General features: G+C 32.4%; 1 protein-coding gene across 3 annotated transcripts in view; it reads left to right on the top strand.

Annotated features, from left to right (window-relative positions):
- The window catches only part of Kair1d (Kainate-type ionotropic glutamate receptor subunit 1D), a 230,611-nt gene that overhangs the window by 137,028 nt on the left and 81,027 nt on the right, over window positions 1-12,556 (top strand). The window lies entirely within an intron of this gene.

Below are 12,556 nucleotides of genomic sequence, written 5' to 3'. Positions count from 1 at the left end.
TATGACAATAGTCTGTGAGACAATATATGTGTAATTTTTTTGGCATCTTTTGTAGTTTTCAAGAGTCTCTAAAAATGACTATTTCAGCTTCGTTTTATTTCTTTGCTAAAAGGATGTACGGTAATAACCACATCACTTCTCACATACAGGTAGAGCAGGTGAAACTGAGGAGAAAAGTCCTTTTCTATTTTGCGATTGTCAATAATTATTGAGCAATAATTATTAAGAAATTAATTTAAAAAGATTGGCCAATTCGCGTGAGTATAAGCGCGCAATGAAAAGGGACATCCCGTACGATAAGGGATAACCCTTATCATTTATAAAGCGTTTTTTCCAATGCTTCGTCACGCGCGTATCTTTGATCGGAGTTTGTGTAAATCTATCTATATTTTTTTTATCTTTTCTACATAATGTTTTAGACGAAATTTACGGTTCAATCGTTTCACCGGCTTCACTTTGAATGTTTCGCTCGAATGATTGCGTAAAAAAATAGAAGATGATTTTACCTCTTTAGTCGCGAACAGTATAATCTCTTAATGGAAGCATTGCCTATACTTTACTTTTTTTTCATATGAGACGATTCAGACAGGATAATTGTCAGAAACGATTCGCGCAAACACGTCTTAAACGCTACGATTCTCGTTCGCCGTCTACCGGCCGGATTATTTACCGCGTCCGCGTTTTACTTTACCGAGAATTAACGAGCCGAGAAGTAAATAAAGCACTCCGCTTGCGATTCACGGGGCCAGTGTTATACGAGCCCTCGCCTCATAAAGTCCATAAAACACCGGCACCGAGCGCAAGAGAACGAGCATCCCCGTGAAAATTTCGCAGCCCGGTCTACTTTCCCAGACTATTTTGAGTTTGCGGGATTTTCATATATGTATATATATATATATATATATATATATATATATATATATATATATATACATATATATAAGTTATCTTACTATTAACATATGTATAATCGCTTAACTATGGATTATTTTTATATGTATCAATCTGGAAATGACTTTTTTTAAACACACACGCATATAGATATAAGACAATTCGATAAAAGTATATATAATAAAATATTTATGATTAAATATTACAACGTATTTTGAAAATTTTAATAATCAAACTTCTCTCTCTCTCTCTCTAACTAAAGTATGAATAAAAACTAAAATAAATATGAGATTAATGAAGAAACAAGATTCCGTAAGAATTGCTGACGAAAGATCGAAGACATCGCTTGTAAAATATGAAGATTAACAAATTTTCCGAAAATATTATTATGCAACTTTTTATAGCGCAAAATAATTGTGATTCTATTGAACAAGATTTGAGAAAATAAAATAAATAAACAATAAAAGAGCTGCTAATATTTTTATGAATATATTTCTCCGCGCTCTCATCAGTATTCTCGATGTGAAAAAATATATTTATTACAGTATCCTAAGAGAGAGTCGGGAAAGTTTATCGGGCAAGTTATGGGATACCCTATGTAGAGACACATAAAGCGAGCTATATGGGGTATATAGAAGCAGGGTAATCCCCGTGCCACATTCGCGAGGCTCTTGAAAAATGGGTCGGTCCGCTGCTATGCTACGCGTATAATATCATTCTTGGCAGTAATGTCCATAATGGCAGCTAAGATGATCATAAAACGGTCACTATTCTGATAACATAACAGTAAATAACAATTTCGTCGGCACGATTATGATTGCGACTACGTGACAGTTTAAAAAATTGAAAAAATTTATTTATAAACGAATCTCAATCGGGCTGTTTGTTCCGCGAAAACAATTTCATTCAAATCTCTCCTATATAAAATTTCTTCTAAAACAAACAACACAAAGAAAAGTTTATCTATTTAAAAAAATTAAACGTTATTTATGAATTAGTTAAAAATATTGTCATAATATGTATAATATATTATTATTATTATTATTCCTGTATCGGTAATCGTTAATAAGAACTTCAAATATTATATGGTTGCCTTATATGGATTGTCTCAAGTAAGTAATATGATAGGATATTATAACTGAAATATAAGATTTATTGCAATTGCTACCAAAGATATATAATCATAACAATTCGTATACAGTCATAACTGACCGTAGTGAGTGTTTTTGATGTTCAAATGCAATTACTGCAGAATCGTGCACGAAAATTTATCGCATAGTTAAATGTAAAATTTTATTATAGTGACGCGACAAAGGGTAATAACCATGTTCATAATATCAAATCGCCAGCATTGAATTAATACACCAAGAGGTCCAAATGAGAGAGAAAGAGAGATTATATATCTGTTGTAAATTAAATTTATATGCAAAATATAAAATGTATTTCTTTTTTTGATAATTTTACTGAGTTTTATAAAAACTTGAAGGCTATTCATCGTGACAATAAATCTGACAAATATTTCCTTCTATAATAAATATCGATATTTACTTACAATTAATCTTTGAACAAAACAGCTGATAAAAGATCATCAGCGAATATTTTACTTTAATATAATACGTATTTTTTTGGGCTGTATATATTTGACATAATTAAAATACAAAATTGAGGAAAATATATTAGCGAATTAAATAAAAAATATGAATTATATAAGCGCATACTTGGACCAACGAGAAAATTCAATTCGCTATTTTGATAATTTTATCAGGCAGAGTTTGTTCTTGTCATTAAAAATATCCTCGAGGCGGAACAGATTTCAGTAACTTGGCCGATAGACACTCAGGAAGAGGGCAATTAACCGATGGGTTAACTCTAAGAGCGTCCTGTAGGGAGCCAATACGATTTCTCGCGCTAATGCATTAAGCTAATCTTCGAAGTTTGTGCAAAAACTATATTGGACACGAAGATCTCGAAAGTTTAAACTCCGTCCAGAACTTTTTAACAGCGCGTTGGATAATCGGTTGTGATTACGAGATCGGTATCTATTTTTTATTATAATTTTTATTATATTTACTTAACATTTATTTTAATATATTTTTATTTGTTGTACAATTTGTATATACATATATAATGTGTAATTTAACTTTGTTCGTTAGCAAATTGCAAATAAGGACCATAAATGTTACATCGTAGCTCGATGACGATTAATACGAAAGATGTGTAATCGAACTTTAATCCTCATTTGTATCTTAAAACAATGCTTTTTTTTATCTATTTTTCAATATTTCAATAAAAACCGTGAATGTGAAAGACCGAGAACGCGCTTCTTTCGATTTATATTCTCATCCCATTTATCGTTTTACATACAATCGACACGACAGGAGCAGTAACCTCGTTACTTATTCCGTTCCAATTTAGCTCTTCCATTGCTATGGATATATATATATATATATATATATATATATATATATATATATATATATATATAATACATATATATATAATATGCACTCGAGAAAAATCCGAAGATATGATAGATAAATACATGTATTTTCTAATAAATTCTTCAAACTCCGATATGCGTCCACAGCACCTATATTTATATGCTTATATATATTTTGTTAAATAAAAATTTTCAAGATATATAAACATTTTAAAAATATGTCATGCGTATTACAATACCAAAATTTAATAAACAAAATTAATAAATATAACAATAAATTATTAAACAAAAACTTTTTATCTATTAAAAACCCACACTCTTTAATATATTATATTATTTATTTTTAAAAAAGGAATATTCAAATTAAAATTGATTGTTCAAAAAAGTATCGAAATTTATTATTGTCCTTTTTCTCATTGATGTTATCCCAATGTGTTTCATGTTTAATATTGATATGAGTTATTTCGTATCAACAAAGATTATTAAACAAAGATTATGTCAATTGACTTGAATATTAAAGGAATCAATATAGTATGTGAATAATTTTATTCATTTAATAAGATTTTAATATCATTGCTTTAAAGAAAAAAAAACTGGAAGAAATAGTAATACCCTTTTATGTCTGTCGTAACAATATAACAATGTATTGATCGTCGCAGAAATTGCGTTTTTTGACAGTTCTTTAAATCAAATCTGCGTTCAGGTTTGCTCGTAGTGTGTTGCTTTCGCTAATGAGCGCGCGACAATCGAATTTACCCCCAAAATATTATTAATTATTAATTATTATTAAACAGCAATTTGAAAAATTAAGATTTCATTTAAATAAAATCAAAAATTTGAATTATAATGAATAATTAAAAATAAAATTAATTCTATTAGAAACGTGGTTATGTAGACAAAAATTTGATGGGGGTTTAAAACGAGAAATGTTGCTAAGAAATTATATCTTAAAAGATTTTTATATATTTAAAAAAAAAATTAAAAATTATTTAATGAAGAATTGTTACAAAATATCTTTGATATGTATATATATATATATATATATATAACATAATATGAATAAAAATCAACTAAAACAATAAAATAGAAACGCAAAAATAGTGCGCACTATATATTACATATATATTATAGAGCTTAAGTTTAAAAGACTGAACTTCATCGTTTGTGTCAACAACAAAAGGGTTAAAGTTACCATGGAGACGCCAAATGAGACAAAATGAAGAAACAATTAAGAGCGAGCTGCTCAATATTGAGTTACTGAAAGTTGGCAAAATTGTCGAAGTCATCATAAGGAATTGCATGAACGACGCCATCATGAGAATAACCCGAGCCTCTCTCATACTATAATAATAAGATAAGAACGAACTTATTCGCGATAATAGAAGAAATCGTGAAAGAGTTAGACTTAATCATTAATAGATCACAATAATCAAAAAGTAAGAAATAAAGATTTAACGTATTATTATCTTTATCTTTATCTAATGATTCGCACAGCTATGACATATTTAACAACTCTACATATCCCTTAATTATATTTTAATTATTATTATAACGTGATTTTTTATCTTATTACATAGTGTTCAACATTTTCTTAATGTAACTTGGTGTAATGCTACATAAGTTACTTATACTTTCCACCTCCCATCTTTACTAAAATTTCTGATAAAAAGAAAGTATTCTAATCAAATAATTCTGAGTACTCTAATCAAATTTAAAAAATCAAATTTTTTATATTGTGTATTAAATACTAAATTATAACTAAATTAACTAAATTAATATAATTAAATTACTAAATTAACTATATATAGAAACTACTATCATCAAATTTGATTTAGTTAAAATATTAATATAATTGCAACACAGTACAATGATTATTTATTGATGATTATAATATTTAAGTAAAAAAAAAAAAATAGTGCAACTCTGTTTGGCGATTAAAATGGAATAATTACTGCCAGAAATTATTACGTGAAATGAATTTAATTTGTATCGATAACTCAAACATCTCTCATCCCTCCTCCCGTACATACAGAGGGATGTAAGCATGCACACGGCGAAAGATCACTGATCTCATAACGCAGGCATCTTCCATTCCCATTCTTTCTACAGTCGGTCGCTTTTATCTTCGTATCGGAATCGTGCCGCGACGGAACGTGATAAAGTGCATTTCGCGCGAGGAAGGGGGTTCTTTGTTCGACGAACAATGCATTATTTGTGCGCTTATCGATCTTCGGCCGTGATCCTTTGCGCGCTCGTTCGATGGATCGGTGATAAACATAAATCCTCCTTGCCAAAGTCACTCTAATAGTTGTGAAAGAATCGCGCGCGTTTGATTTTCGATTTCGACGATAAAACCATAAATATTGAAATCTTAAATTAATGTAAAATTTTCAATAAATAGAGGAAAATTATAATGTGATTATGTCGAAACACCAATATTTAATTGAGAAAAACAGAATATGATTTAAAATGAAAACTGGTTTGTTTATAGAGAAGAAGAAAAAGTGGTTTAAAAATATGTGCAAATAAGTTTTTCAAAACGGATTCTTTCCATTTATATAGTTTGATTAATAAAGACTTGAGTAGGAATTGAAATACATATTTTTTTTTTAAATTAAATAGATATTTGTTTTCTAATTATTCGCCAGAGGTATACTGTATTCGCATGAAGGAAAAAAATCTGCTGTTCATACATTTTTTTGTCTTTTTGTTTTGACAAGAACAAAATAATCTACTTACGGCAACAAAAAGCGAATCGGAGATTTTTCAGTTTTACGGTGAGTCGAAATCACGATTGTACGGACGGGTCTCAGTTGGAAGAACGGGCAGGATTTTGGATTTCTAGTAAGAAAACATTCATTTCCAATCGGGGAATTTCTCTCGCCCTTGGGTGTAGCACTTAGTTTCCCCAAGGACGCATTAGGAAGATTAAAGGACAATTCGGTCCTCATTGCGAAGGGATTAAAATCACTCTCCAAGCTCTGCAGGGTTTCCTTTCCCATGTCTCTACACGATGCTTCTTCTTCGTTGCCTATCTTGCAGATATGGCGGATGTGCGGCATCTAACATGGTAAACGCGATCGGTGACGAGCGAATTAACATAATCTTGCCGCTCTCGCTCTCGTAAAATCGACGGGTACAAATCAGCACGCGGGTCGGATTTCAAGATGTGAGTAAAAAGACGATTAGTTTGCTCGTCCGCTTCGCTCGGTCTGATTTAACGATCGTTTTGGGTTGATCACTCTTAAATGATCCGAGTTAAGGGATAGGGTAATCTAAAGCGGTCGATTAGACTGTGAATTTCTCGCCATTAAGAGGGACGATTCGATTTCATTCGATTCATTTGAGCTTATTTGAGTCTGACTTATTGTTAGATCGAGAAATCTCGTGTCAATTATGTTAAATGGATCGATTTGACTATAAAAATTATTCGAAAAATAAATATTGCGAATAACTGCGAGGAAATTCTTATAAGAACAATTCTCTCTTTTATTCTCTCCAATTAATTATATTAAATTATTAAATAGAGTACAAAATTATCATCAATCGTTATCTGAAAGCGATCAAAAGAGATAAAATACCATTTTCCTCTGACATTAAAGATTAAAACATGTTGGAAGACATTAGTCACCGGAGTCGATGAGAATGAAAGTAGAGCACGAAGGAGAGCATATCCTCGATAATACTGATCTCTTATTTCAATACTGTCTCGAAATGGGGCTGCTCTCAATATCACGCACGTCCCATGCAAACATTGCGTGCGAGCTGAACTTTTCATTCTCAACAAGTCCTCGACGAGAATTCAATAGAATAAGTTCGATAGAATTTGATAGAAGCTATAAATGCTCCAGGTGCCAAGTCGTAAAACAGAATATCCTATTAACCGCGACGATAACCGATATCCGTGCATCGTGACTTCTCCCGTAGTCTTATCGGTGATCGATAGTCGCGCGATAAGCAAGTTTACGAAGGTGAGAGGGTGAACTCGTGAAATCTCTCGAGATATCGCTTACTACGCCAGAATCAGCATAGACTCTTTCGTATTTTGCCGACTCATTAGTGGACCGCGAAATCTTGAATCGCGCCGAAGCTAACTTCCAACTCGGAAATCTGTTATTCGTGAAATAAAAATTAAAGATAGATATGTGTTCGCGACTCGGATTGAGAATATAAATCCGCGGATAAAAAAAGGAACGAGCAAGAGAAAGAAAAAGAAACTCTCTTCTTTCGAAGAAGAAGGAAGGAGAACGGAATTACGGTTTGCGACCACTAGACGTATTGAAATACTCGAGTGAAGCCGACGAGAAAAAGCCCCGAGAGGATAGGAACATGTCACTTTCCTGAGGACAGGAAGTAAGAATTTCGACTGCGCAATGCCGAGGAAATGGCAAGAAAAATAAGAAAGAAAGAAAGAGAGAAAGAGAGGCGCATTTATATAGGGTACTTTAATAGAATTTTGCATTAATACTAGTCGAGGTAGTATTACGTTTTAATTGCACAATTAATGTTAAGAATAAATAAAAAAATTGTCTTTATTATTATTAATAAAAAATCTTTATACATATATACATCTTCTGCTCTTTTGTAAGAATTATCTATCATAATGTGCGCATATGTGGCGCACAAAAAATAAAATCTTTAAAAAATTGCCTATAATATCTATAAATATTCTAACATTTTCTTTGGAATTTTAATGACATTTTTGTGTCAATTTTTATTTTTTAATATAATATAATATATACATTCTATACGATATATATTTGAAGTTATACAATAATATATCAATATATTGTATAATAAATTATTACTTTATTTATATTTCACACGCGATGAAGAGGAACAACACATACGTAAAGTATTTATTATTACTTATAATAATTTTAACAAAGAAAAAATCGAAACATTAAGATAATTTTTAATTATCATTTTTTAAATTAGAGTCGTACATAAGAATTATCAGTTTTTATTCCTCCAATAGAAAAGAAATTAACTTGAAGCGATATTATTGTCACGACTCGTTAACAGTATTGGGATAAAGGATGAAATTACAGTAGGTGATGAGAGAACGGGCTCTCGATCAAGGTTTGCGTAGAAGGATCCTGGAAAGGAGGAAGACAGAACCGCGGAATTAGATATTACTCGGTGCCGGAATCGTTCGCCAACTGGCTTTGATATATTACCAAGCGATAATCCTATCTGCGCGTAAAGCCAGGACACTATGGAAGGACACTATATAACCAGAGCAACTGGATGCCATATCGGCTCTGTTGCATCTCACAATGTACCTACATCCAGCTGCTTGTCTGTACGAACTGGCCTCGTGTATCCATAAGATGTCTATAACGCAGGGAAGAGTAAGCGAAGTTTATGGACACACTGGTATCTCTGATAAGAGACTGAATGATGCAGATTTGTGTTGACGAAGGAAGGAAGGAAGATCAAACGATTATGTCAAGAACGATTGCAATGCGATTCACTGACGTATAGCATTATATCTCAGAGCGAACAAGAATGATAAAATATCCCAGGTTACGTGAATTGCAAAATTCTTATATTTCCACTGTCGTGTTAAATATAATATAAAACAAAGAAAACAATCACTATAACGCGAACGATTTCTCTTTCTTGTTTCATTCTGAAAGAACGGGCAATAATTGCACGCAGCAGTTCAATCGATGATGTATAACATTTTGCATTCCTGTAAACAAAATGAAAAGCGTGCGAGATATACATTACTATGTAACACAATTACAATATTACTATGAAGGAATATATCCCCATTTATTTCTAGATTTGATTGATTTTACTCTGATTTTTGATTAATTAAATATATTTTATTGCTATTATTGTAAGAGAATAACATTAAAAATATATTGTTTTATGAAATTCTTTATTATAATTTAGTATTTTATCTCAGTTTTTATATGATATAAATATTTTTAATAAAATTTTTTTTATGCCAATTTTTGAATAGTTTAATCAAAAAATATTTAAAATTAATAATGAATTTCATAATATCAAAAATATTCTAAATCATAAGTAAAATATTCCATTTATTTAAATTGAAAAGTTATGCGAGTTTTGGGTATATAAATTTGCTTTTTATTTCTTTTTCGCGAGAGTGCACATATTGCAATAGCATTCTCTTAATACAGCACATACAAACTTTTAATTAGAAGCATAACATGATTTGCCTTATACTCGAGCAATTGCTGTAATGTTTAAATATTTGTTAAAATTATTATATTTTAATGCTATTCTGTTATAAACATGAACTTATAAATCTGTATCATTTTCAAATCATATTATAATCATTAAATAAAGCTGATGAAAATATTTTATCGAATGGATAAAAATAATATAATAATTCTACAAAGTAAATTGAAATAATAGAATTAAACTTTTTTTTTTCACATGGAATTTTATTTTCGAGAAAAATAACTTTGAAAATCAATCAAATATACCGCGTATAACTTGAGTGAAATTCGGTCTAACGGATTTAACTATACGTACGACTGTGTTATGCTACGCATAAAATATCGGTTTATATAGAGACACATATGCGATTCACTGATCCCTCAATCCTCGATTTTTGCATTATCTCCGTCAAATTGATTGTATCATCGACGATATATAAAGACTTTTTCCGTATATACAATATATTCCACTCTTAAATACGTCTGAAAACCAGCGGAACACGGGCGCGCGTATCGCTCCTGGGTCACAATGCAGCTCGAATTGATTTCCGGACCCACCTCGGAAGAGAGATCTTGCCAGCGCGCTACAATCAACCGAGGGAAAAAGAGGAGAGAAAAAGGAAAAAAATCAGAGTTCTCGATACATACCGATATGAATGGTCGTTCGCAGATCACCCCGGGGCCAGTCCGACAAAATTGCATCCGGAATTTCAATATAGCGCATATCATATTTCAACCTTAAAACGCCGCCAGCGCTGTTACTTTGAGGTTTCTGTGCTCGTGCAAGCCGACTTTGCCCACCGATTATACAGATTCCGACTGTGGTAAGTTATATGCGGATGAAGCGCGAGGAAAACGGTGGATACGCGTATATACACATTTGCACGCATACGCAATCACTCTCTTCTCAATCCTTTTGCCAGGGTGAAGCAGCTTATGCGCATGTGTATGTGTACGTGTTGCAGGAGACATTAGACGGTTTTCACTTGGAATAAATGATCAAAAGGTAACTCCGGATTAAAGCTGTCGCTCTCGCCCGATGATAATTTGCTTTTATACACTTTGCTTATGCGACCTGATGCTTTTGTACAGTGGTTTAATTACATTTTCGGAAAACACGACGATGCCATTAATATATATTCGCCCGTGCTGATGGAGATGAGTTTACGCGTGTTTTCAATTCTGAATTCTCTGTCAGATTTAGAGTTAATTTTGGCTTACACACAATTAGTCAAGGGAGACCGAAATATCTACGCCAGGTTAAAATTTGACTGTGAGTGGGAAACGGAGAGAAAAATTTATTATCATATTATAATCTCTCTTTCAAATGTAGACTTTACTATAATATTTATTTTACGAATTCTAAGTTTTTTATTTTTACTTTTAAAGTCGATATTTTGCTACGTGTGATCTTGCATTATCATTAAAATATCACAGTAGAAAAGTATTTTGTTAAAAATAAAAAAAAGATTAATAATATGCTAATAAGCTTGATAAAAATGTTGCAAACTTTCGTTTGAAGTCGAATTTTAATTTTATCAAATAACACAACGTGCTTTTGTTTAGGAATATAACAAGCATTAATACGATCCCTCTTCTTTACAAATACAATATAAATATAAGTAATAAATATAAATATAAATATAAGTAATAAATATAAGTTATAAGTATAAGTAATAGAATTGCATAGAACTTAATGAAAAAAGAGAATAGTACAGCTTTAGAAATAGTTGATATAATTATTGCATAATTAATAGAATATATATAAAAAATGTATAAATAAGATTATTGATAGCGATGCATTATATGGAGATTATGAGCCGATTATACTTTCAAAGTCTGTTCTCTTCTCATCGTGTATGAGACGAGGAAAAAGGGAAGGGAAATTATCGCGGTTTATACACATACACGCATAAATCTGAAACGAGAAAGACGAGAGAAATTAATGCCAGTTCGTTAGGACGGCTTGTGTCCATTTCGCAGGATTTAATTACTGATGTGAGTAAAAATAAATGGCAGCAGTCGCGCAAAATACTGATTTAACGAGGAGGAACAAACACTCGCGAGATTCGCCATTAAATGGAACGATCTTTCTCGGGTAATTTCCATTGTATCCAGCGATCTCGAAGAACGACGCGACGAAGGACGAAACATTTTTTTTTTTTTTTTTTATTAATGAAAGATATCATAAACGAGTTCCAAAGCAATCTTCCGCCAAGTGCTCGACGATGCGCGCTGAGACAATTTTCTTTCGAAGTTTAGCCAAAGTTTGCGATTATCGAGAGGAGTTTCCCACTCCCGCGAGGAAAAAATTCTCGTTATGACTTATCCGCGATCGACTCTACGGGAATATACTTCGGGAATCGCATCGCAAAGATGACGAGCCTGAATGATCGTCGAGACAATCGGGCGGCGAAAGCGTAATTGAAAAGTATGAAACAAAGATCCGCCGAAATCAGTAACATTGTTTTCTCGCTACACGAATGAGAGGAAACGAATCGGAAACGGTGCGAACGCGAGAAAGACGAAGGTTTGACGACATTCGTCGACGAGTAAACGCTCGGTGATTTATTGTTGAGGAAAGAAAAAGTTAGGGGATTGTGTGTGAAGGGATACGCGATGTAACGTGAACGAAACCGGTCGCGCAAAAACGCGATAACGAAAACATTTATTCGCCAAATTAAATTGAGAGTGAATGGGAGAGATTGATCGGGAGTTACGCATCGCGTCGGTGAAAGATTCTGGTGGACAACAAGATCGTGGCAAATGTTCCGGTAATACCCGATCATTTATCACGGTAGCGAATGGAGAGAGTTTGTGAGGTCCGGAAGATCGTCTGACAAGCTGCACACGCGGTGTTGCAGCGCGACTAAGTTCGCGTGTGAGTTACGATGATTAATCGATAACAGGTTCCATATGATACGGACGGTATGCTGTCGATGTGATGAAACGACCCTAATCATATTAGTTAATGGTGGTATGATCAATATGTTATGATGGGACAGGGTCATCCCGTTTCGTTCAGCTT

This window comes from Polyergus mexicanus, unplaced genomic scaffold (assembly GCF_030449975.1).
Source record: "Polyergus mexicanus isolate NDT 795.1 unplaced genomic scaffold, iyPolMexi1.0 SCAF_19, whole genome shotgun sequence".
Classification (NCBI taxonomy): Eukaryota; Metazoa; Arthropoda; class Insecta; order Hymenoptera; family Formicidae; genus Polyergus; species Polyergus mexicanus.
This window is presented reverse-complemented; position numbering and strand designations above follow the sequence as displayed.